The sequence below is a fragment of the Pleurodeles waltl genome, chromosome 9 (assembly GCF_031143425.1).
Source record: "Pleurodeles waltl isolate 20211129_DDA chromosome 9, aPleWal1.hap1.20221129, whole genome shotgun sequence".
NCBI classification, from domain to species: domain Eukaryota; kingdom Metazoa; phylum Chordata; class Amphibia; order Caudata; family Salamandridae; genus Pleurodeles; species Pleurodeles waltl.
The window spans coordinates 429,758,279-429,781,164 of record NC_090448.1 but is presented as its reverse complement, the minus strand read 5'-3'; the positions used below and the strand labels follow the sequence as shown (position 1 = coordinate 429,781,164).

At 46.0% G+C, this 22,886-nt stretch overlaps 1 protein-coding gene across 1 annotated transcript in view; it reads right to left on the bottom strand.

Moving 5' to 3' along the window:
- LOC138259476 (cytochrome P450 2C28-like) overlaps positions 1-22,886 on the bottom strand; it is a 1,060,791-nt gene that overhangs the window by 888,706 nt on the left and 149,199 nt on the right. The window lies entirely within an intron of this gene.

Below are 22,886 nucleotides of genomic sequence, written 5' to 3'. Positions count from 1 at the left end.
GGCCGGTTAGTGCGCAACTGCGGAAGACAAGGTAAGTGTCCTTCAATTTGTGCCTTTGTGACTTGTTGTGAGTAGATGTATTCCTTATTTTTAATATTCAGGGGCTAATTGTGAATTAAGAGTGCATAGAATCTAAAGCATGGCAGGATTGAATAAGAATGAGTGGCATAGCCAGTGCTTAATTTGTAAATAAAAACGTGCCAGTGTCCAAAGCTCTCCTCTTAAACACTCAGCTGCTGCAATTAAATGTGCAAACACGGAATACTAGGGCAGCGTAATCCTGAAGCCATGTTGGGCCTCTTTAGTCCATTTTACCAGCCGAGTTGCGCAGTGCGTGCTTTGCAGGGCAGTTAAATAAAAATAAATCATTCAGTTTGGGCATTACTTAAACCATTTTATCTGAAACCTTTTTGCACGTTTGGTAGCAGTTTATCCTATACTGCCAGTAATGCAAGTTTAACCTAATGACTTACATTTGCACAACACACAATTCTCCATTGCAGCAGTGAAGATTTCATTCTGTGGCTTTTTGGTTACACACAGACCTTTCAGTGCATTAACTAATAGAGGTTTCATAATATACAGTGATTAACTTAACTTTTTATTTTTTATTTTACGGCATGAGTTATGTATGTGGCTACCTGAAAGAGAATATTTTGCTTTGTTTATAGCCACACGTTTAACCCCGCCCCATTGCATGAAGCATCACTGTTCCCATACTTTTTTTAATGCACTTTGAGCTGTGTGCTCAGCTGATTTATTCATTTATTTGACTCTAGTTGCAAACAGTGCAAGCACAAATGTGGTCTCATTGGCTGAGCTAAGCGAAATGAGGGTACATGGTCAGTGCTCAGCCTCACTGCATTGTTCTGTTCGTGATCTTAGTGCCTAAATGATTGACATCACTTGTAGTCATGCTCTGCTCAGTGTAGCCATTACTTGCATTTGACACAAAACACTAGCCTTTACCAATAATTTAAGTTCAAGTTCACAGAGTTTCGGTCACTGTGTTCTGGCCTCTGGTAGCAATTTGCAGAAGGGTGTCTATAGCCTCACGCAAACAGCCTTTTTCACCTCACACAAGGATGTATTTTTCTGCAGGGCCCTGTTGACCTCCACTGTCCAGGGTAGAGGTAGCCCGCTAAAACAAGTGTATGGGTAGTGCCTGAGTACATCTGAAGGAGGCAGGAAATGAGTGAAATGTTGGTCTGCTGCCCATTTAATGAAAAGTCCAGAAAGTAGAATAGTAGTAGAGCAGACTGCAGATACACACTGGGAATGCTAGATGGCTACTTGCATTTCACCTTTATCTACTGTGTGCATCTGAAAGGCAGTGAAAAGAACATAGGTTGTGCTTTGAATCCATTTGGGAGGGTGTTGATTATCATATGTTAATGACGGAGCTAATGTAACAAATGTTATCTTTGCACGTTGGGGATGACATTATATTGGGATTAACAGGACTTGAACTGTAAAATGCAAAGGGAAAACAGGATTGGGTCTTCTTTCCACAAACTTGAGGTCGGCATGAAAAGTTGAGTAAGTTTGAGGGGTAGACCTTTAAGATGTATCACTTTTTGCTGTTATCAGTGAGTTGTTGCTTTATTATAAAAACAGTTTGAAAGCTAGAGCATACCTCTTATTCAACCTTGAATACAAGGGAGTTGCCATCCTTTGTCTCATTCTCCATTTCAAAACATGACAAATCCAAAGAGTCAATTGTCTGCCCTGAAACAAAACACTTGCCCCAGCGCAGAGTCAACACCACTTTGTATTTCCATTGAATTCACCTGTGTTGTACCCCAAAAAAAGTACATGACATCCTTGGACACTTAAAGTAGAGGCATGCTCAATAACCATTGGCAATTCTAGATAGTGTTTTTTTTATTGCTTTGCACATGATTATCAGTGAACTAGGGACACTGATTGCAATTTCTTGACATAGTTCATCATTGATCAGCTCCCAGCTGACCTGGCAGTTTAATTGCTGCACCATGGGCAAGTGGGCACAATATAAAAAAATATACATAAAAGAGTGGGAGTTGGATCCTGAATTAAAAAGATGGATTGCCCCTGTCAAATCGCATAATTCCAAAGTGGCCTGCAAGTACTGCCATATAGACCTGCGTGCCCATTATAATGATTTGAAGCAACATGCAGCAACCACAAAACACCGCTCTCGCTGTAATTCAGCAAGTGCTTCCATGGCATCCTTTGTACAACCCATCCCTTCAATATCTAATTACCAGAAAAGAAGAGAAATTAGGTTTGCCATACAAACTGCTTGTTGCACATCCATAAATAATGTAGATGGATATGGTGACATTTTGAAGGATGAATTCCCTGCCTTCCGAATGCACCGTACCATTTGAACAGCACTAATTACTTCTGTGTTGGGCCCATACTTCAAAGACGAAATTATGAAAGATATCAGAACATCACCTTACTCCTTATTAACTGATGAATCAACAGACATTGAAGTAAAAAAACTGCTTTGCATTTGTGTGAAGTAGTTCAGCATAAAGCATAAAAAATTAGTAAGCACCTTCCTTGGAATGCTAGAATTAAATCAGGCCTGTGCCGAAGATATAGCAAATACAGTGCTAAGCTTGCTTGAAAGTTGTTACCTTGAGACTGAAAATTTAATAGACATAGGCACAGATGGAGCAAGCGTCATGTGCGGAAAGCATCACTCAGCATTCACCTTGTTGCGAGATAAGCAACCTTCCTTGCAGCTTGTGCACTGCATTTTTCACTCCCTGGACATCATTGCAAAGAAAGCAATAAGGAGCATTCCAAGCAATGTAGAATTCATGATCAGAGAAACATACAACTGGTTTTCCCACTCCCCAAAACGCCAGGCCGACTACAGGGAATTGTATCTGACATTGGACGGAGGCATGCCCCAAAATAATTTTGTCTTGCGAAACACGAAGGCTAGTGATGGCAGATTGGGTAGAGCGTTTATTAGAACAATATGATGCCTTAAGCTTACACTTTAGCACAGCATCCTATGTGGAACACTGCTATGCAGCAAGGATGCTCCAGGAAATGTATCACGATGAGACAAACCTACTTTACCTTACTTTCTTAAAGCCTATTCTTCAAGACATAAAGGTTGTTAATAAAATCTTTCAGCTAGAATCTGGAGATGCACTCCACATCTTTCTCGACCTATATACTCTGTACGTGTCCACACTGAAAAGGATACTTAAACCAAGTGTTTTTACCAGTAATCATTAAGAAAAGTTGCAGAGCCTAGATTTGCAAAGTTCTGCCATTTATCTTTCTCAAGAGGATGTGGATCTTGGACTTGCTTTCCGTAAGAAGCTGGACGAAAGTAAACTCACCTCCGTTTCAAAGGATGGCATTGTGAAAAGGTGCCTGTATTCTTGAAAGTATTGGCATGTGAATATCAATTTTGCCTTCCAGAGTTCCAAATAATACAGGTACTTTTCATACCTGCCCCTTGCAGTCATTTCCCCAGTTCTACGGAGTCCTATTGTGTTTTACCAAATGTACCTCCTGCAAGTTCTCCAAAGCATTGTGCCCCCTAGTACTAATTGCTTTAAGTACATTCCCCTCCCTCTGTGGCCCAGATACCACCAATCTCTCTGTATTTCCTCCATGTGGTGCTTGTTGCTGTGTTGCCAGGTCTGAAATGGTAAGCAATCACAACCCTCCTTAAAAAGAAGCCCACAACTAGCCCAAGGCCTTCCATAAGATTCCCGAAATGAGCCCAGCCCTCAAATGTCATAAAAAAGAAGACAATGAACATTAAAAGTAAATGTAGCCTCATGAGTGAAGGAACCATGCAAGTAACATGCAGTAAAAGCATACTCATTATTCTTTGCAGACAGTCACATACTCCCAAACTGAAGCATAGTGTTTGTTTGCTCTATTATGAAGCTCCTGAAACAGACGTTTGACTCCTACATTTCTTATTTTAATATTATATTAATGTACATTTAACCAAACAGATTTTCCTGTTTATTTACCTGTAAAGATCGACACTTAATCCATGCTCTAACCTTTGTACATTTATATATGCAGATACTTTCAAATGCTTCCTTAACTTTCTTTCACCCCATCACGAGATGGTGACCACCCTGCCATTGACTTGAGTCCCCTTTCCTTCACGTCTGGATATATAACGAACTCCTTAACACTATTGATTTGGCCGTTGGTCAAATACTACACAATCTCTAATACTTAGTCAGAAAAACAGAAAAGTTTCAAATATTTAGCTGGCCACTGGCTATCTTGCAGAGATCACGTACTATTTTGCCTGCGGCCAGATAAATAGACATTTCCTTTTTCATTTGGTAAATTCCTGTGTTGTGAAGGATCACCAAGAGTTGCACTGACCTACAAAGTCCTATTAGTGAAAAGGGGTTGAGATGTCTGCTATTGCTTGGGTCAGACAGCCTACTATATAAGATACAGACTGTCTAGATGCCAAAACAGTGTACCTCTCTGTAATGCCACACTTGCATTGCATTTCAGTTTAGTATATTAGATTATACAATTGCACTGAGTGGGAATTGTTAGAAGTGATAGATTCAAGTCATGAACTTAGAAACTTGCATGCCCCACTTCCCTGATGACAATGCTATTAGTGAACCAAGTGAAAACCAGTTATCTTTCGCTCCCTATACATGGCCGAGGGTGTTTCTATAGACGTAGAAGCATTATATATAGGAAGCTGTTTATGTCAACATTACAACTCTCCATATAGGACTGCTCCTGAAATGCAAAGCGTTCTGCAAAATTAGCAAGACACACACCAGAATAAATGTAATATGTGTCAAAATAAATATAGCTGGCTGAGTGAATCTGATTTGAACCAAAACAAATAGGAAACCTGGCAGAGTGAATCTGCTACTAAGTGATTATTATGAATAACACACACTCCGAATTGAAAAAGAGATATACTGAATTATATATCAATCATACTGAAATAAATATGGCCCTCACTGTAAACAATATAGCAATCACTGAAATACTAAACAAATACAATATTAATCAAAAAGAATGAGAAATTTCTTGAGATGACTGGCATATGCCAAGAGAAATATGATATATTTTGGAATGAAAATGAATATGACCAATTTAAATGAAAATAAGGTACTGAAATTAATATATTGTAGCCTGCAAAGAATATAATGCACACTGAAAATAATATAGCATACACTTAAATGAACATTACACATGTTGCAATGAATATGAATTGTGTTTAAATTAATATTACCCAGATTGAATACGAGATATACAGAAATTATTAGGCAATAATTTCAGTTGAATATGGTTTATGCTGAGTAGGTATGGGCAGAGTTCATGAAGTCCAACTCCACGGAATTCAGCAGAGTTGAAAACAACTCAGTGGAATTCCGTGGCGGGCAGAGTTCCGTGACCCACGGAGTCCTAAATGTGCCGGATCTTGGATGCGCAAGGCAGGTTTGGGTCTGGTCAGCCAGGCCTGGCCCTGCCTAGCGCTTCCAAGAACGGGAATATTCAGGAGGGCCCTAGGCAGTGAAAGCTGCTGCTTCAGGCCTTTAGTGCACCGGCCTGTCCTGTGTGCAGTGCACACGGGACAGGCCGGTCACAAGAGGCCTGAAATGGCAGCTTTCGTTTGCTGCCTACGGCCCTGGCCTGAATTCAGGCCAAGGCCATAGGCAGCAAAAGCTTCCAGGCCTGTTATGCACCAGCCTGTCCCATGTACAGTAAACATGGGACAGGCTGGTGCACAAGAGGCCTGAAACGGCAGCTTTCACTGCCTATGGCTCTGGTCTGAATTCAGGCAAGGGCCGTAGGCAGCGAAAGCTGCTGTTTCAGTCCTTGTTTGTGCACCAGTGTGCACAAACAATGACAACAAAAGGAAGAGACAAGGACTTACCTGGGTCTTTTAGGGAGTCCTCCTCTCCTCCTTTTCCGATGGCAAAGTCTTCAGCGGCTGCCTCCCTCTAGCTCTGTTTCAGTGTGCTCTGCAGTCCAGTTACTGGCTGCACATCGCGAGTGCAGACTGTCTGCACTTGCTCTGTGGAGCCCATCCTGGGGTGCAGCACGCACCGGGTGAGCTCAGCTCTGCTGGTGGGGCTAGCAGAGTTTTTTGGATAACTCTGTGCTCCAAGCGGAGCACGGAATTCTAAAAACTCCGTTAGCTCCGCCAGCGGAGCAGAGCTCCCCACACACCCCTAGTGCTGAGCCCCATTGAATTTAACTTGACATGCCTTCAAATGAGTATGATCAAAGTTGAAATTCTCATTGACATTTATCAAAATGAATCTGGTATGCATGGAATTAATATGATACATATTCAAATGAATATTTTTGTTAAAATGGATAGGTTGCATCTTAAAATTAATTAATTCAACAAGTGTTAATATGAATATGACATCCATTGAAATTAATAGAAAATTGATTTAAAGGAATTTAGCATTTTAAAATGAATATGAGTTGAGTTGAAATAATATGAGCTTCACTGAAATTATTTTGACATATTTTAAAATGAATACGAGTAACTTCTAAATAAACATGACATTATTCCAAATCAAAGCGGCTTGCCTTGAAGTAATATGATACACATTGACATGATTATGATACATGTTGCAATGGATATAATTCATGTTAATAATAAATATGATGTGTTGATATGAATGAGACATCCATTGAAAGGAATTTGACACATGCTAAGATTAATATATGACGTGCACTGAAGTGAATATGAGCCAAATTGAAATTAATTCAACATGCCTTAAAATGAATAAGACCAATGCTGAAATTAAAATGAAACTTGTCAAAATGAGTATGTTATGCTTTGAAACGAATCCATTGAAACGAACACATCAAAATGAATATTGCATATATTAAAATGAATATGACATATGTTTAAATGAATATGACCGATGTTAAAATTATTATGGCAGTGTTAAGGTGACTATGACATCCCTTGAAATGCATTTGGCATTCATTGAAAGGAATATGACACGTTAAGATGAATAGGAACCACTTTGAAATGAATATGACACCTCGTGAAATTATTATGGCCCATATCAAAATTAATATGACATTCATTAACATAAATATGACACTTTTTTAAATGAATATGAAACTATGTGCGATAAATGTAGCAAGCTTTGAAAATAATACAGCACATATTGAAATTAACACAAGGCATGTTTAAATTATTATGACTCCTGTTTAAAGGAATGTGGAGTGGATTGAATTTATGTTGATTTGCTTTCAAATTAATTTTACATAGTGAAATTAACATTACATATTCTGAAAGGACATGATTCGGACTAAAATGAATTAACTATAATTAATACACTATACATTTCACAGAATATAAAACAAGGAACCAGCCTTCACGACGCATCCATTACATGCATCTATTTACAGGGCAGGTAAGTAGTCCTATATTTGTCACACAGTACTTTATCACGCAGATAAGTATTTTTCTAAATTATCATTTTTTTGTGTGTGCGCATAGAGATAAAGGGAGGTAAGGATAATTTTTTAGGTGAGGGGTAGGTACAGGTAAGGTTAGGTAAGAGCGATTTTTATGGTTTAGGAAGTGGTTTAGGAAGTGGCTAAAGGGAGGTAAGGAATATAAAAGGGGGTTCCCCTTTAAAAAAAAAAACACGCACACACATACATATATTTGTGTGTACACACAGACCTATGCATATATCTTTATTGCTTTAATGTTTCAGGATTTGAGTGCCACATAAATTATGCAAAAAAAAACAGGGAACTCTGAGTAGTTCCCAAACTTAGATGGAGAGCACCTCTTAACTATGGAGCACCTTACAATACCACTGACACTCTGAATCTTCTTACCTCAAATGTCCATTTTTCTAGCAAAGGTTTTAAGCATAGGTTTGTACAGTTACATCCACACCAACGTAGAAAGTGACTTAGGACTTATGACATTGGCGGTAAGTGCCGCTTACCACCATGCTGACTGCCGCCAACATACCGCAACCGCGGCGGTATACCACCACTCGTATTATGACACACACATAGAAATCTACCACTATACACACACACACACACAAGTCCGCCACACAAAAGGTCAGTGATAAAATGGCGGTACCAAAACCCACACCATTACGCCAACAGAAATAGGCCCACAGCATTATAACCCACGAATCACCACGGCGTACATTCAACCGCAGTAAACCATTGGCAGTACATACCGTTGCGCTCAAAATACAGACACACCTACAAAACACCACTACATTGGTCAATTTAAATAACACACACCTGACATCCATACACACACCATACCCACAACACTATGAAACACACACCCACATTACCCACAACCCTTTACCACTACAGACAATTGCCAACAGAGAGACACAGCAAGAGTGCTGTGTGGGTAAGCCTCGCGTAAGGGGGGGTGGCTGAGGGGTCCTGGGCAGAGTGCTGAATGTATGGTGGTCAATGTATGTGCGTAAGGGGTTGGGTGGAATATGGTGGGCCATGAGTGTAACAGTCCGGACGGTATGACTAATACCTTTTTTTATGTATCTTTTTTTGCAGGTCAGCGCCCATCAGGAAAAGGGTATTTGGCGTGCCATCGCAAAGGAGGTGCAGACCCTGGGGGTCTTTGACAGACGGAGCACCCACTGTCGCAAACAGTGGGAGGACCTGCGCCGCTGGGCAAGGAAGATGGCGGAGATTCAGGTGGGGATGGCCTCCCAATGAGGAAGGGGTGCCCGTAGTACCCTGACCGCCCTGATGTTCCGCATCCTGGTGGTGGCCTATCCAGGGTTGGATGGGCTCTTGAAGGCATCACAGCAGCCACAAGGGGGTGAGTACAGTTTCAGAATCAGAAAATAGCGTGTGTTGAGGTGTTATCTGGGTGGGGGATGTGGGTCTGCGGGTGCCCCTAGGCCAAGATGAATATGGCAGGGTAGGTTCCATGGTGGGCAGGGTCTGATACACTCCAACCCCAAATATGCTAGTGGGCATCTACTACTGGGCAGGGTCTTGTGGGTTTCAGCTGTGCTGCTATTGGCGTTAGGCATTGTACTCCATGGCCTGGTGACTAGCATTGTAACTGGTAGTTCATGGCCTAGTGCATAGGGCTGTTTCCTGTGTGTAGTGTGCGCTACCGGTGTTGGTGTTGCTGGCATTGACCAAGTGTATCCTCTGTCTCTTCCCCCCTCTTTTTGTTTTGTCACCCTGTCCTTGTGTGCATTAACATCATCTGGCGGAGGAGCAGAGGCACCAGCGACGGAGGGAGCTGCATCCCACATGGCCTATGAGGCCGAATCTACCGATGGTGAGGGCACCAGTAGGAGTGAGGGTGAGGGGAGCACCACGGCGGAGACTGGAGGGGACAGTTCCCTGGTGGTGGCAGACACCTCTGTGCCCACCCCAACTACAGGTACAGCCACCACCCCCGTACCAGCACCACCCTCCCAGCAGCCCCTCAGCTTGTTTCCCATGCCCGTTCACCCAGGAGGGTGGGCATCTCCTTCGTCCCAGGCCCCTCTGGCCCTGCCCCAGTCAGCCCAGCTGCCCTCATTGAGGAGTCTAATGATCTCCTGCAATCAATCTCTGTTGGGCAGACAACCATAGTGAATGCCATCCAGGGTCTGGCAGGGCATTTGCAACAAACAAATGCATTCCTGGAGGGCATTCACTCTGGCGTGGGGGCCCAAAAGAGATCATTCCAGGCTCTGGCCAACTCACTGATGGCAGCCATTGTCCCTGTGTCTAGCCTCGCCCCTCCAACTTCCTCTACCCAGTCCCATTCCCATTCCCCTCAACCCCAGCCTATCCCAAGCACACCGTCAGACCAACATGCACCCAAATCAACACACAGAAGTTGATCAGGCAAACACAAGCACCACACTTCATCCCACAGGCACTCACACAAGCACAATCCAGATGCAGACACAACAACATCCACTGTGTCCCCCTCCTCCTATTCATCCTCCCTCTCCCATTAGCGTCTCCACTCACACCTGCATGCACTACATCCTCATCCACTACCTCCATCACCAGCACGCCTGTCACTACATGACCCTCACTGGCAGTCACCATCCCTGCATCCATGCACACGTCCCCTGTGTCCTCTCCCACTGTGTCTTTGCCCCCTCCTCCCAAAGTACACAAACACAAGCACTCAGACACCCAACAGCCATCCACCTCATGAAAGCATCCAGCCCATGCCCCTGCACCCAAACACAGCAGACAGACACCTCCTACCACCACTCCCTCTTCCTCCACTCCCAAACCTTCTCCCTCTACCAGCACCAGTGTCCCTAAAAAGCTTTTCCTCTCCACCCTTGACCTATTCCCTGCCCCTCCCACCGTCCTTCATTTCGGGCCAGGGTGGTCAGTACCCAGGCTAGCACCTCAGCCACCCAGTCCACCGCCACTGTTGTTTCTGCAACCACTGAAGTTGTGAGAGGCTCCTTGAAAACAGCCGTCCACACAGCCAGTCTGCTTGCACCAGCTGCCAAGGGTAAAAAGGGAGCACCTGCTGTCAAATCCACAAAGGGAGCGCCAGCTGGCAAACGCAAGGAGGCCCCACCAGCTGCTAAACGCAAGGAGGCACCACCAGCTGCCAAGGGTATCGACAAAGGCACAGACACTGCAGGCAGGATGGATATGGAGCCTGGTGCTGGAGCAGCATCTGAACATACACCAGCCATGGCACTTCAGCCGTCCAAGGCTGCAGGGGAAGGGCTGGAGCCTCCCCCCACCACAGGCAGCAACGCCACCTACACCGTGACCAGCACCGCCACCAGCACCACTTCCAGCAGCAGCAGCCCCAGTGGGCAGTCTCCCTCACCACAGGCAGCACCACCGCCAGCACCACTGCCACCACCACTGCCAGCAGCAGCAGCCCCAGGGGGCAGCCATCCAAGGCTGCAGGGAAACGGCTGGAGCCTCCCCCCACCAGAGGCAGCACCGCTGCTAGCACCACCACTGAGCAGCTGTCACTGCCGGCGGGCAGTGTGTTTGCGTGCCTCCATGGGAAGTAGTGTGTCCTGGTGTAGGAGGCTGGACTGGCTTGTAGTGGGTATCAAGGGGTACTTATACCTTGCACCAGGCCCAGGTATCCCTTATTAGTGTAGAGGGGTGTCTAGCAGCTTAGGCTGATAAAAAAGGTAGCTTAGCAGAGCAGCTTAGGCTGAACTAGGAGACGAGTGAAGCTCCTACAGTACCACTAGTGTCACTTGCACAATATCATAAGAAAACACAATACACAGATATACTAAAAATAAAGGTACTTTATTTTTATGACAATATGCCAAAGTATCTCAGTGAGTACCCTCAGTATGAGGATAGCAAATATACACAAGATATATGTACACAATACCAAAATATGCAGTAATAGCAATAGAAAACAGTGCAAACAATATATAGTCACAATAGAATGCAATGGGGGCACATAGGGATAGGGGCAACACAAACCATATACTCTAGAAGTGGAATGCGAACCACGAATGGACCCCAACCTATGTGACCTCGTAGAGGGTCGCTGGGACTGTAAGAAAACAGTGAGGGTTAGAAAAATAGCCCACCCCAAGACCCTGAAAAGTGGGTGCAAAGTGCACCTAAGTTCCCCAAAGAGCACAGAAGTAGTGATAGGGGAATTCTGCAAGGAAGACCAACACCAGCAATGCAACAACGATGGATTTCCTGACGAGAGTACCTGTGGAACAAGGGGACCAAGTCCAAAAGTCACGATCAAGTCGGGAGTGGGCAGATGCCAAGGAAATGCCAGCTGTGGGTGCAAAGAAGCTGCCACCAGATGGTAGAAGCTGTGGATTCTGCAAGAACGACAAGGGCTAGAAACTTCCCCTTTGGAGGATGGATGTCCCAAGTTGTGAAGAGTTGTGCAGAGGTGTTTCTGTGCAGAAAGATCACAAACAAGCCTTGCTAGCTGCAAGGGTTTTGGTTAGGGTTTTTGGATGCTGCTGTAGCCCAGGAGGGACCAGGATGTCGCCAATTGTGTGAGGAGACAGAGGGGGCGTCCAGCAAGACAAAGAGCCCACTCAGAAGCAAACAGCACCCGGAGAAGTGCAGGAACAGGCACTACGAAGTGGAGTGAACCAGAGCTCACCCGAAGTTGCACAAGAGGGTCCCACGAAGCCGGAGGACAACTCAGGAGGTTGTGCAATGCAGGTTAGAGTGCCAGGGACCCAGGCTTGGCTGTGCACAAAGGAAATCCTGGAAGAGTGCACAGGAGCCGGAGTAGCTGCAAAACACGCGGTTCCCAGCAATGCAGTCTAGTGTGGGGAGGCAAGGACTTACCTCCACCAAACTTGGACTGAAGAGTCACTGGACTGTGGGAGTCACTTGCACAGAGTTGCTGAGTTCAAGGGACCTCGCTCGTCGTGCTGAAAGGAGACCCAGAGGACCGGTGATGCAGTTATTTGGTGCCTGCGGTTGCAGGGGGAAGATTCCGTCGACCCACGGGAGATTTCTTCGGAGCTTCTAGTGCAGAGAGGAGGCAGACTACCCCCACAGCATGCACCACCAGGAAAACAGTCGAGAAGGCGGCAGGATCAGCGTTACAAGGTCGCAGTAGTCGTCTTTGCTACTTTGTTGCAGTTTTGCAGGCTTCCAACGCGGTCAGCAGTCGATTCCTTGGCAGAAGGTGAAGAGGGAGATGCAGAGGAACTCTGATGAGCTCTTGCATTCGTTATCTAAGGAATTCCCAAAAGCAGAGACCCTAAATAGCCAGAAAAGGAGGTTTGGCTACCTAGGAGAGAGGATAGGCTAGCAACACCTGAAGGAGCCTATCAGAAGGAGTCTCTGACGTCACCTGGTGGCACTGGCCACTCAGAGCAGTCCAGTGTGCCAGCAGCACCTCTGTTTCCAAGATGGCAGAGGTCTGGAGCACACTGGAGGAGCTCTGGGCACCTCCCAGGGGAGGTACAGGTCAGGGGAGTGGTCCCTCCCCTTTCCTTTGTCCAGTTTTGCACCAGAGCAGGGCTGGGGGATCCCTGAACCGGTGTAGACTGGCTTATGCAGAAATGGGCACCATCTGTGCCCATGAAAGCATTTCCAGAGGCTGGGGGAGGCTACTCCTCCCAAGCCCTAACACCTTTTTCCAAAGGGAGAGGGTGTAACAACCTCTCTCTGAGGAAGTCCTTTGTTCTGCCTTCCTGGGCCAAGCCTGGCTGGACCACAGGAGGGCAGAAACCTGTCTGAGGGGTTGGCAGCAGCAGCAGCTGCAGTGAAACCCCGGGAAAGGCAGTTTGGCAGTACCCGGGTCTGTGCTAGAGACTCGGGGATCATGGAATTTTCTCCCCAATGCCAGGATGGCATTGGGGTGACAATTCCATGATCTTAGACATGTTACATGGCCATGTTCGGAGTTACCATTGTGACGCTATACATATGTCGTGACATATGTATAGTGCACGCGTGTAATGGTGTCCCCACACTCACAAAGTCTGGGGAATTTGCCCAGAACAATGTGGGAGCACCTTGGCTAGTGCCAGGTACCCACACACTAAGTAACTTAGCACCCAACCTTTACCAGGTAAAGGTTAGACATATAGGTGACTTATAAGTTACTTAAGTGCAGTGGCAAATGGCTGTGAAATAACGTGGACGTTATTTCACTCAGGCTGCACTGGCACGCCTGTGTAAGAATTGTCAGATCTCCCTATGGGTGGCACAAGAAATGCTCAGCCCATAGGGCTCTCCTGGAACCCCAATACCCTGGGTACCTCAGTACCATATACTAGGGAATTATAAGGGTGTTCCAGTATGCCAATGTAAATTGTTGAAATTGGTCACTAGCCTGTTAGTGACAATTTGGAAAGAAATGAGAGAGCATAACCACTGAGGTTCTGGATAGCAGAGCCTCAGTGAGACAGTTAGTCATAACACAGGTAACACATACAGGGCACACTTATGATCACTGTGGCCCTGGCTGGTAGGGTCCCAGTGACATGTACAACTAAAACAACATATATACAGTGAAATATGGGGGTAACATGCCAGGCAAGATGGTACTTTCCTACACCTGGCCCCTGCAAAGACTGTAGGTGTGACACCCAGGTGAGAGACTGTGACCTTTCACCCTCCAAGATCTGCATCACAGGGCACAAGGCCCCCTCCAGAACCAGTGGAAGAAGGCATCCACTCACCCCCTCCTTGCCAGGATGAAGCACACTGTACACAAGGTCCCCTCCAGAACCAGTGGAGAAGCCACCAACTAGAGAGACTGTGGCCTTGCACTCCCCAGGACCAAGCAGTGGGCAAACCACCCACCAGAGAGACTGTGGCTTTGCACTCCCCAGGACAAGCAGTGGGCAAACCACCCACTAGAGAGACTGTGGCTTTGCACTCCCCAGGGCCAAGCAGTGGGCAAACCACCCACTTGAGAGACTGTGGCCTTGCACTCCCCAGGACATCACAGAGGGCATGTGTCTCCCTTCAGGAGCAGTGGCGTTGTACCATCTTCCGGCTGAGGTGCCCCCGTTCCCCTTCCCTCTGAGGTGCCTGTGTATTTTCGAGCTGATGCCCCAGCAGTGTTTTCTCCGTATTGAGGCAGGAGTCAAGTGGGGCCTTTGTCCATGGCCCACAGGGCCATTTCACATAGGCTATTTGGACTGGGCAGTGTCCCTCCATTTGTATATATTGTAGATACTGTTTTGTGCTTTGAGGACCTATTTATTGAAATGTATATTATTACACTGACTTTACTCACTTCCTTTTGTCCTTGCATTATTCCTGATGGGTACGGGGTGTATCTGTAATCTGTTGCATCTGTTTGTGTGTATGGGGTGGGGGTGTTGCGTGTGTGTGTCATTCTTTTTCCTCCCTTCTCCCTTGTGTGCTTGGTGCGGTACTCACCGTGGTCGTCTTTGCCACCGTTCGTGTTCCTGGTGTAGGAGGAGGTAAACCAGCATGGGGAAGATCTGCAGTTCGGGCTCCATGGCGTTGTGGTTCTTCCTTGAGTGTCCAGAGGTGAGTTGTTTCCCTTCTGTGTACTGTTTCCACCGTGCTTTTGATGGCGTTGGTACCTCCCCGGAAAAGCTGGCGGATTGGCTTGTTGTAATAGGGTGGGCGGTACATTGTCTTCCGCCTGGCTGTTGGGGGTTTCTGCTGCGGTGCTTGTTGCTACCGCCATGGTGCTCGGTGTGTTAAAGTGGTTGTCTGTGTTTGCAGTTTCGCCATGATCATAATGCACGTTTTTTTTACCACCGGCCTGTTGGCGGTGTTACCGCCGCCTTATCACCGACCGCCAGGGTTGTAATGAGGGCCAAAGTCTTTTGCCATTTTTACAGCAGTCTTTAGGCATAAAATTAGCTTGTGCTATCCATGCCGAGATAAAAACATATTTTACCACTCCAGGCACTGTATCACAGCTTTGAAGTGGAAAAATATCAACCAAGCCAACCTGGAATGCATAAAACAGCCACTGACATGTTTTGCTCTTATTAGAGCTCCTCAGAGAGGTATGAGGACTGCGAGGAAGGCATGAAGAGTAAAAAGTGAGAGATGAGTGCTGCATGAGGTATCAGGAGCAGGCGATGAGTAGTGAAAGAACGGAATGAGGGATGGGTGATTAGGAGTGAAGGTTGAGAAATTAAGACTGAAGAGTAAAAGCAAAAAAACTAAGAAAAAGGGTGAGGGAAGAGGAGTGATGGATGAGGAGTGAGGGATGAGAGTAACAGAGTGTGAAATGGTGAGTGAGAGAGTAAGACAGGTGTGAAAGGTGATTGAGGACAAGGGATAAAGAGTGAGGAGTGAAAGGATTAAGAGTAAGAGAGGATAAGTGTAGGACAAGCAGTGATCAAAGATGGTTAAAGATTTAAGTGTGAGAATGGTGACCGAGGGTTGAGGCCCGAGCAGTGAAAAATGTGAGGGACAAGGAATATGGCACAAAAAGTAAGGACTGAGGTGTGAGTAATGAGGTGTGAGGAAGGAAAGATGCAGGGTGAAGAATAAGAAGTGAAAAATTAGAAATGAGGGGTTATGGACAGGATGCAATGATTGAAGAACAATGAAGAAAGAATGAGAATTGAGGAATGGGAGATGAGGATTGAGGGATAAGAAATCTTGAGTAAGGAATAAACAACAGAGGTGAAAATGAAAAGACTGTGAAGCAAAAGATGAGGAATGAGAGATGAAGAGTGATCGATGATGTGTGAGAATAGAAGAGGGTGGGATAAATTATTAGGGGTGAGGAATTAGGATTGATAAATAAGTATTGAGGGGTGATAAGTGCAAAATGATGGTTAAGGAGGGAGGTTTGATGAATGAGGGGGTGATCAGAGGGTCAAGAGGACAAAGGAAATTGAAGGTGAGAAATTAAAGATGGGTTATGAGGAATGAGAGTAGTAGATGAGGCGTGAGGTATTACAGATAAGTGATAAGGGATGAGGGCTGAAGAATGAGAGTTGACGACTGAGGGTTGATGAGTGAGCAATGATGATGTCTTAAAAGGGATTAGATACTGCACAGTTGAAGGATAAAGAATGGAGAATGCTGGATAAGGACTGAAAGATGAGAAATACGGGATGAAAGATGAAGTGTGAGGACGAACGATTGATTGTCAAGGCTATAATAAGGGCGGTAGAATGAAGGAGCAGTGAGAGGTGTTGAGTGAGAAATATAAGGTGAAGTTTGAGATCCGTGTCATGAGGACAGATGGATGAGGATATTCTAATAGGGTCAGGGTGGTGGCCATTTTAGGAAACATCATTCGTACAGTTACCATGTCACTGCTGAAGTGAGGGGGAGTGAGCAGTGATAGATGAGGGATGTCAAATAAGAAATCAGGGGTGAAGAGTGTAGAATGAGTGAAGAAGAGTGAGGAAAGTGGGTTAGATAGTGAAGGATTAGGTGAGTGGAATAAAGGATGAGGTATGAGTGTTGAGGATCAGGAGCGAGGGAGGAGAGAAGGTGAGTAAGGGATGTGAGAAAGGATGAGAAGTGAGGGTTGAGAAGTGAGACAGGAGAAAGGTGTGAGAAGGTAGCCTCTTTCTAGCCTTGTTACCCCCACTTTTGGCCTGTTTGTGAGTGTATGTCAGGGTGTTTGTCACTGTTTTCACTGTCTCACTGGGATCCTGATAGCCAGGCCTCAGTGCTCATAGTGAAAACACTATGTTTTCAGTATGTTTGTTATGTGTCACTGGGATCCTGCTGGTCAGGACCCCAGTGCTCATAGGTTTGTGGCCTATATGTATGTGTCACTGGGACCCTGTCACACAGGGCCCCAGTGCTCATAGGTGTGCATGTATATGTTCCCTGTGTAGTGCCTAACTGTCTCACTGAGGCTCTGCTAACCAGAACCTCAGTGGTTATGCTCTCTCATTACTTTTAAATTGTCACTAACAGGCTAGTGACCAATTTTACCAATTCACATTGGCTTACTGGAACACCCTTATAATTCCCTAGTATATGGTACTGAGGTACCCAGGGTATTGGGGTTCCAGGAGATCCCTATGGGCTGCAGCATTTCTTTTGCCACCCATAGGGAGCTCTGACAATTCTTACACAGGCCTGCCACTGCAGCCTGAGTGAAATAACGTCCACGTTATTTCACAGCCATTTTACACTGCACTTAAGTAACTTATAAGTCACCTATATGTCTAACCTTTACCTGGTAAAGGTTAGGTGCAAAGTTACTTAGTGTGTGGGCACCCTGGCACTAGCCAAGGTGCCCCCACATTGTTCAGAGCCAATTCCCTGAACTTTGAGAGTGCGGGGACACCATTACACGCGTGCACTACATATAGGTCACTACCTATATGTAGCTTCACAATGGTAACTCCGAATATGGCCATGTAACATGTCTAAGATCATGGAATTGCCCCCTCTATGCCATCCTGGCATAGTTGGCACAATCCCATGATCCCAGTGGTCTGTAGCACAGACCTGGGTACTGCCAAACTGCCCTTCCTGGGGTTTCACTGCAGCTGCTGCTGCTGGCAACCCCTCAGACAGGCATCTGCCCTCCTGGGGTCCAGCCAGGCCTGGCACAGGATGGCAGAACAAAGAACTTCCTCTGAGAGAGGGTGTGACACCCTCTCCCTTTGGAAAATGGTGTGAAGGCAGGGGAGGAGTAGCCTCCCCCAGCCTCTGGAAATGCTTTCTTGGGCACAGATGTGCCCAATTCTGCATAAGCCAGTCTACACCGGTTCAGGGACCCCTTAGCCCCTGCTCTGGCGCGAAACTGGACAAAGGAAAGGGGAGTGACCACTCCCCTGACCTGCACCTCCCCTGGGAGGTGTCCAGAGCTCCTCCAGTGTGCTCCAGACCTCTGCCATCTTGGAAACAGAGGTGCTGCTGGCACACTGGACTGCTCTGAGTGGCCAGTGCCACCAGGCGACGTCAGAGACTCCTGCTGATAGGCTCCTTCAGGTGTTAGTAGCCTATCCTCTCTCCTAGGTAGCCAAACCCTCTTTTCTGGCTATTTAGGGTCTCTGTCTCTGGGGAAACTTCAGATAACGAATGTAAGAGCTCATCCGAGTTCCTCTGCATCTCTCTCTTCACCTTCTGATAAGGAAACGACCGCTGACCGTGCTGGAAGCCTGCAAACCTGCAACATAGTAGCAAAGACGACTACTGCAACTCTGTAACGCTGATCCTGCCGCCTTCTCGACTGTTTTCCTGCTTGTGCATGCTGTGGGGGTAGCCTGCCTCCTCTCTGCACCAGAAGCTCCGAAGAAATCTCCCGTGGGTCGACGGAATCTTCCCCCTGCAACCGCAGGCACCAAAAAGCTGCATTACCGGTCCCTTGGGCCTCCTCTCAGCACGACGAGCGAGGTCCCTCGAATCCAGCGACTCTGTCCAAGTGACCCCCACAGTCCAGTGACTCTTCAGCCCAAGTTTGGTGGAGGTAAGTCCTTGCCTCACCTCGCTGGGCTGCATTGCTGGGAACCGCGACTTTGCAGCTACTCCGGCCCCTGTGCACTTCCGGCGGAAATCCTTTGTGCACAGCCAAGCCTGGGTCCACGGCACTCTAACCTGCATTGCACGACTTTCTAAGTTGGTCTCCGGCGACGTGGGACTCCTTTGTGCAACTTCGGCGAGCACCGTTTCACGCATCCTCGTAGTGCCTGTTTCTGGCACTTCTCCGGGTGCTACCTGCTTCAGTTAGGGCTCTTTGTCTTGCTCGACGTCCCCTCTCTCTTCAGGTCCAATTTGCGACCTCCTGGTCCCTCCTGGGCCCCAGCAGTGTCCAAAAACGCCAAACGCACGATTTGCGTGTAGCAAGGCTTGTTGGCGACCTTCCGGCGGGAAAACACTTCTGCACGACTCTCCAAGGCAAGAGGGATCCGTCCACCAAAGGGGAAGTCTGTAGCTCTTTTCGTTCCTGCAGAAACCTCAGCTTCTTCTGTCCAGTCGAAGCTTCTTTGCACCCGCAGCTGGCATTTCCTGGGCATCTGCCCATCTCCGACTTGCTTGTGACTTTTGGACTTGGTCCCCTTGTTCCACAGGTACCCTAGATTGGAAATCCACAGTTGTTGCATTGCTGGTTTGTGTCTTTCCTGCATTATTCCTCTAACACGACTATTTTGTCCTTAGGGGAACTTTAGTGCACTTTGCACTCACTTTTCAGGGTCTTGGGGAGGGTTATTTTTCTAACTCTCACTATTTTCTAATAGTCCCAGCGACCCTCTACAAGGTCACATAGGTTTGGGGTCCATTCGTGGTTCGCATTCCACTTTTGGAGTATATGGTTTGTGTTGCCCCTATCCCTATGTTTCCCCATTGCATCCTATTGTAACTATACATTGTTTGCACTGTTTTCTAAGACTATACTGCATATTTTTGCTATTGTGTATATATATCTTGTGTATATTTCCTATCCTCTCACTGAGGGTACACTCTAAGATACTTTGGCATATTGTCATAAAAATAAAGTACCTTTATTTTTAGTATAACTGTGTATTGTGTTTTCTTACGATATTGTGCATATGACACTAAGTGGTACTGTAGTAGCTTCACACGTCTCCTAGTTCAGCCTAAGCTGCTCTGCTAAGCTACCATTATCTATCAGCCTAAGCTGCTAGACACCCTATACACTAATAAGGGATAACTGGGCCTGGTGCAAGGTGCAAGTACCCCTTGGTACTCACTACAAGCCAGTCCAGCCTCCTACATTGGTTGTGCAGTGGTGGGATAAGTGCTTGAGACTACTTACCACTCTTGTCATTGTACTTTTCATAAGAGAAAAATATACAAAACAAGGTCAGTGTATATACACATAGCCAAAAAGTTTTGCATTTCCTCTTTTCACTCTTTTCTAAGTGCTGAAAAGTACTCCTAAAACTTTCAAAAAGTTCTTAAAAGTTTAAAAAGTTTTTTTTCTGTCTTTCCAAAAAGTTCTGAAAACTTTTTTCTCTTTTTCTATCACTTTAACTCTCTCTAAAAATGTCTGGCACAGGCCAAAGTGTTGATTTGTCCAAACTTGCATATGACAACCTTAGCTGGAAAAGAGCAAGGAGTCTCTGTATAGAGAGAGGTTTGAGTGTAGGGAAGAATCCTGCCTTGGAACTATTACTTAACATGCTTAGAGAACAGGATAAGGCCAGAGGTGCCCCATCTGTTGAAAAAGTACCTAATAGTTCTCAATCTGATTCAGGGACTCCCCCAGGAAAAGATTCAGGAAAGAAACTTCCTAGCCTGCCCATTACTAGACAATCTAGCATAGATGGTAATGATGATGAGCCACACCAAATACATAGTGTTGTCTCACATCATAGCAAAAGCATTTATTCTCACCATACTGGTAGTAATGTTTCTGTAAACCAAGCTGTTAGGGTGGCTTCTGTAAGGGACAGGTCTCCTTCTGTTCATTCCTATCATAGCTCTGTTTCTAGAAATGTCCCTCCCACCAACCCTGATGACAGAATGTTAGAGAGGGAACTCAATAAGTTGAGGGTGGAACAAACCAGACTGAAGCTTAAAAAGCAACAGCTGGATTTGGATAGACAGTCTTTTGAATTAGAGAAGGAAAGACAGAAGTTGGGTTTAGATACCCATGGTGGCAGCAGCAGTATTCCCCATAGTCATCCTGCAAAAGAGCATGATTCCAGGAATCTGCACAAGATAGTTCCCCCTTATAAGGAGGGGGATGACATTAACAAGTGGTTTGCTGCACTTGAGAGGGCCTGTGTTGTACAGGATGTCCCTCAAAGGCAGTGGGCTGCTATCCTATGGCTATCATTTAGTGGAAAAGGTAGGGATAGGCTCCTTACTGTAAAAGAAAATGATGCTAATAATTTCCAAGTTCTTAAGAATGCACTCCTGGATGGTTATGGCTTAACCACTGAACAGTACAGGATAAAGTTCAGAGAGACCAAAAAGGAGTCTTCACAAGACTGGGTTGATTTCATTGACCAGGCAGTGAAGGCCTTGGAGGGGTGGTTACATGGCAGTAAAGTTACTGATTATGACAGCCTGTATAACTTGATCCTGAGAGAGCATATTCTTAATAATTGTGTGTCTGATTTGTTGCACCAGTACTTGGTGGACTCTGATCTGACCTCTCCCCAAGAATTGGGAAAGAAGGCAGACAAATGGGTCAGAACAAGGGTGAACAGAAAAGTTCATACAGGGGGTGACAAAGATGGCAATAAGAAGAAAGATGGTGAAAAATCTCAAGATAAGCATGGGGATAAGGGTAAAACCAAAGATCCCACTTCAAATCTTAAACACTCTTCAGAGGGTGGGGATAAAACGAATTCTTCCTCTTCTTCCCAACCTGCACACATTAAAAAGCCTTGGTGCTTTGTGTGTAAAAACAGAGGCCATAGGCCAGGGGATAAGTCCTGTCCAGGTAAACCCCCTGAGCCTACCACCACTAATACATCAAGCTCTAGTGCCCCTAGCAGTATTGGTACTAGTGGTGGGACTGCTGGCAACAGTCAAGTTAAGGGTGTAGTTGGGTTCACTTTTGGGTCCATAGTAGAAACTGGGGTAGTCACTCCCAAGACAGTTTCTGTCACACCTAGTGGCATTGGCCTTGCCACACTGGCTGCTTGTCCCCTTACAATGGATAAGTACAGGCAGACAGTTTCAATAAATGGTGTTGAGGCCTTGGCCTACAGGGACACAGGTGCCAGTTTCACTTTGGTGACTGAAAACCTAGTGCACCCTGATCAACACATCATTGGACAACAGTGTAAGATTATTGATGTCCATAACTCCACTAAGTTTCTTCCCTTAGCTATAATTCAGTTTAGTTGGGGTGGAGTTACTGGCCCTAAGCAGGTGGTGGTATCACCTAGCTTACCTGTAGACTGTCTCTTAGGTAATGACCTAGAGGCCTCAGGTTGGGCTGATGTAGAGTTTTATGCCCATGCAGCCATGCTGGGCATCCCTGAGGAATTGTTCCCTCTCATTTCTACTGAAATGAAAAAGCAAAGGAGAGAAGGCCTGAAAACTCAGGAACCCTCTCCATCAACAGGTAAAAAGGGTATCACAGTATCCCCTAACCACCCTACCATTCAGGATACCATTCCTGTGGTGGGAGAAACCTCTCCTGGGGTGGCACCTGTTCCAAGGGAATCATCAGTTGGCAAAACTGTACTCCCTGAGGTGGAAGTACCTCTCTGTGGGATAACTAACATTGGTGAGAAAAAGAGCACCATTTTAGTTAACATGGAGCATCCCTCCAACCCTCCCAGAGAAACTTTAGTGCAGAAACTCTGCGCTGCCTCACAACACTTAGGACAGCATCCCTGCCCTAGTGTGGAGCTGATAGGACAGCATCCCTGCCCTGCTCCAACCCAAGAGAAACAGCATCCCTGTTCTCTCTTCCAGCCATATGGACAAAGTTTTTGCCCAGCTATGGCTTTTCTGAGACAGCATCCCTGTCTGGCATTTCCATCACTACAAATAGGTTCAGTGGACAATTCCCACTGCTCTAAACTAAAACT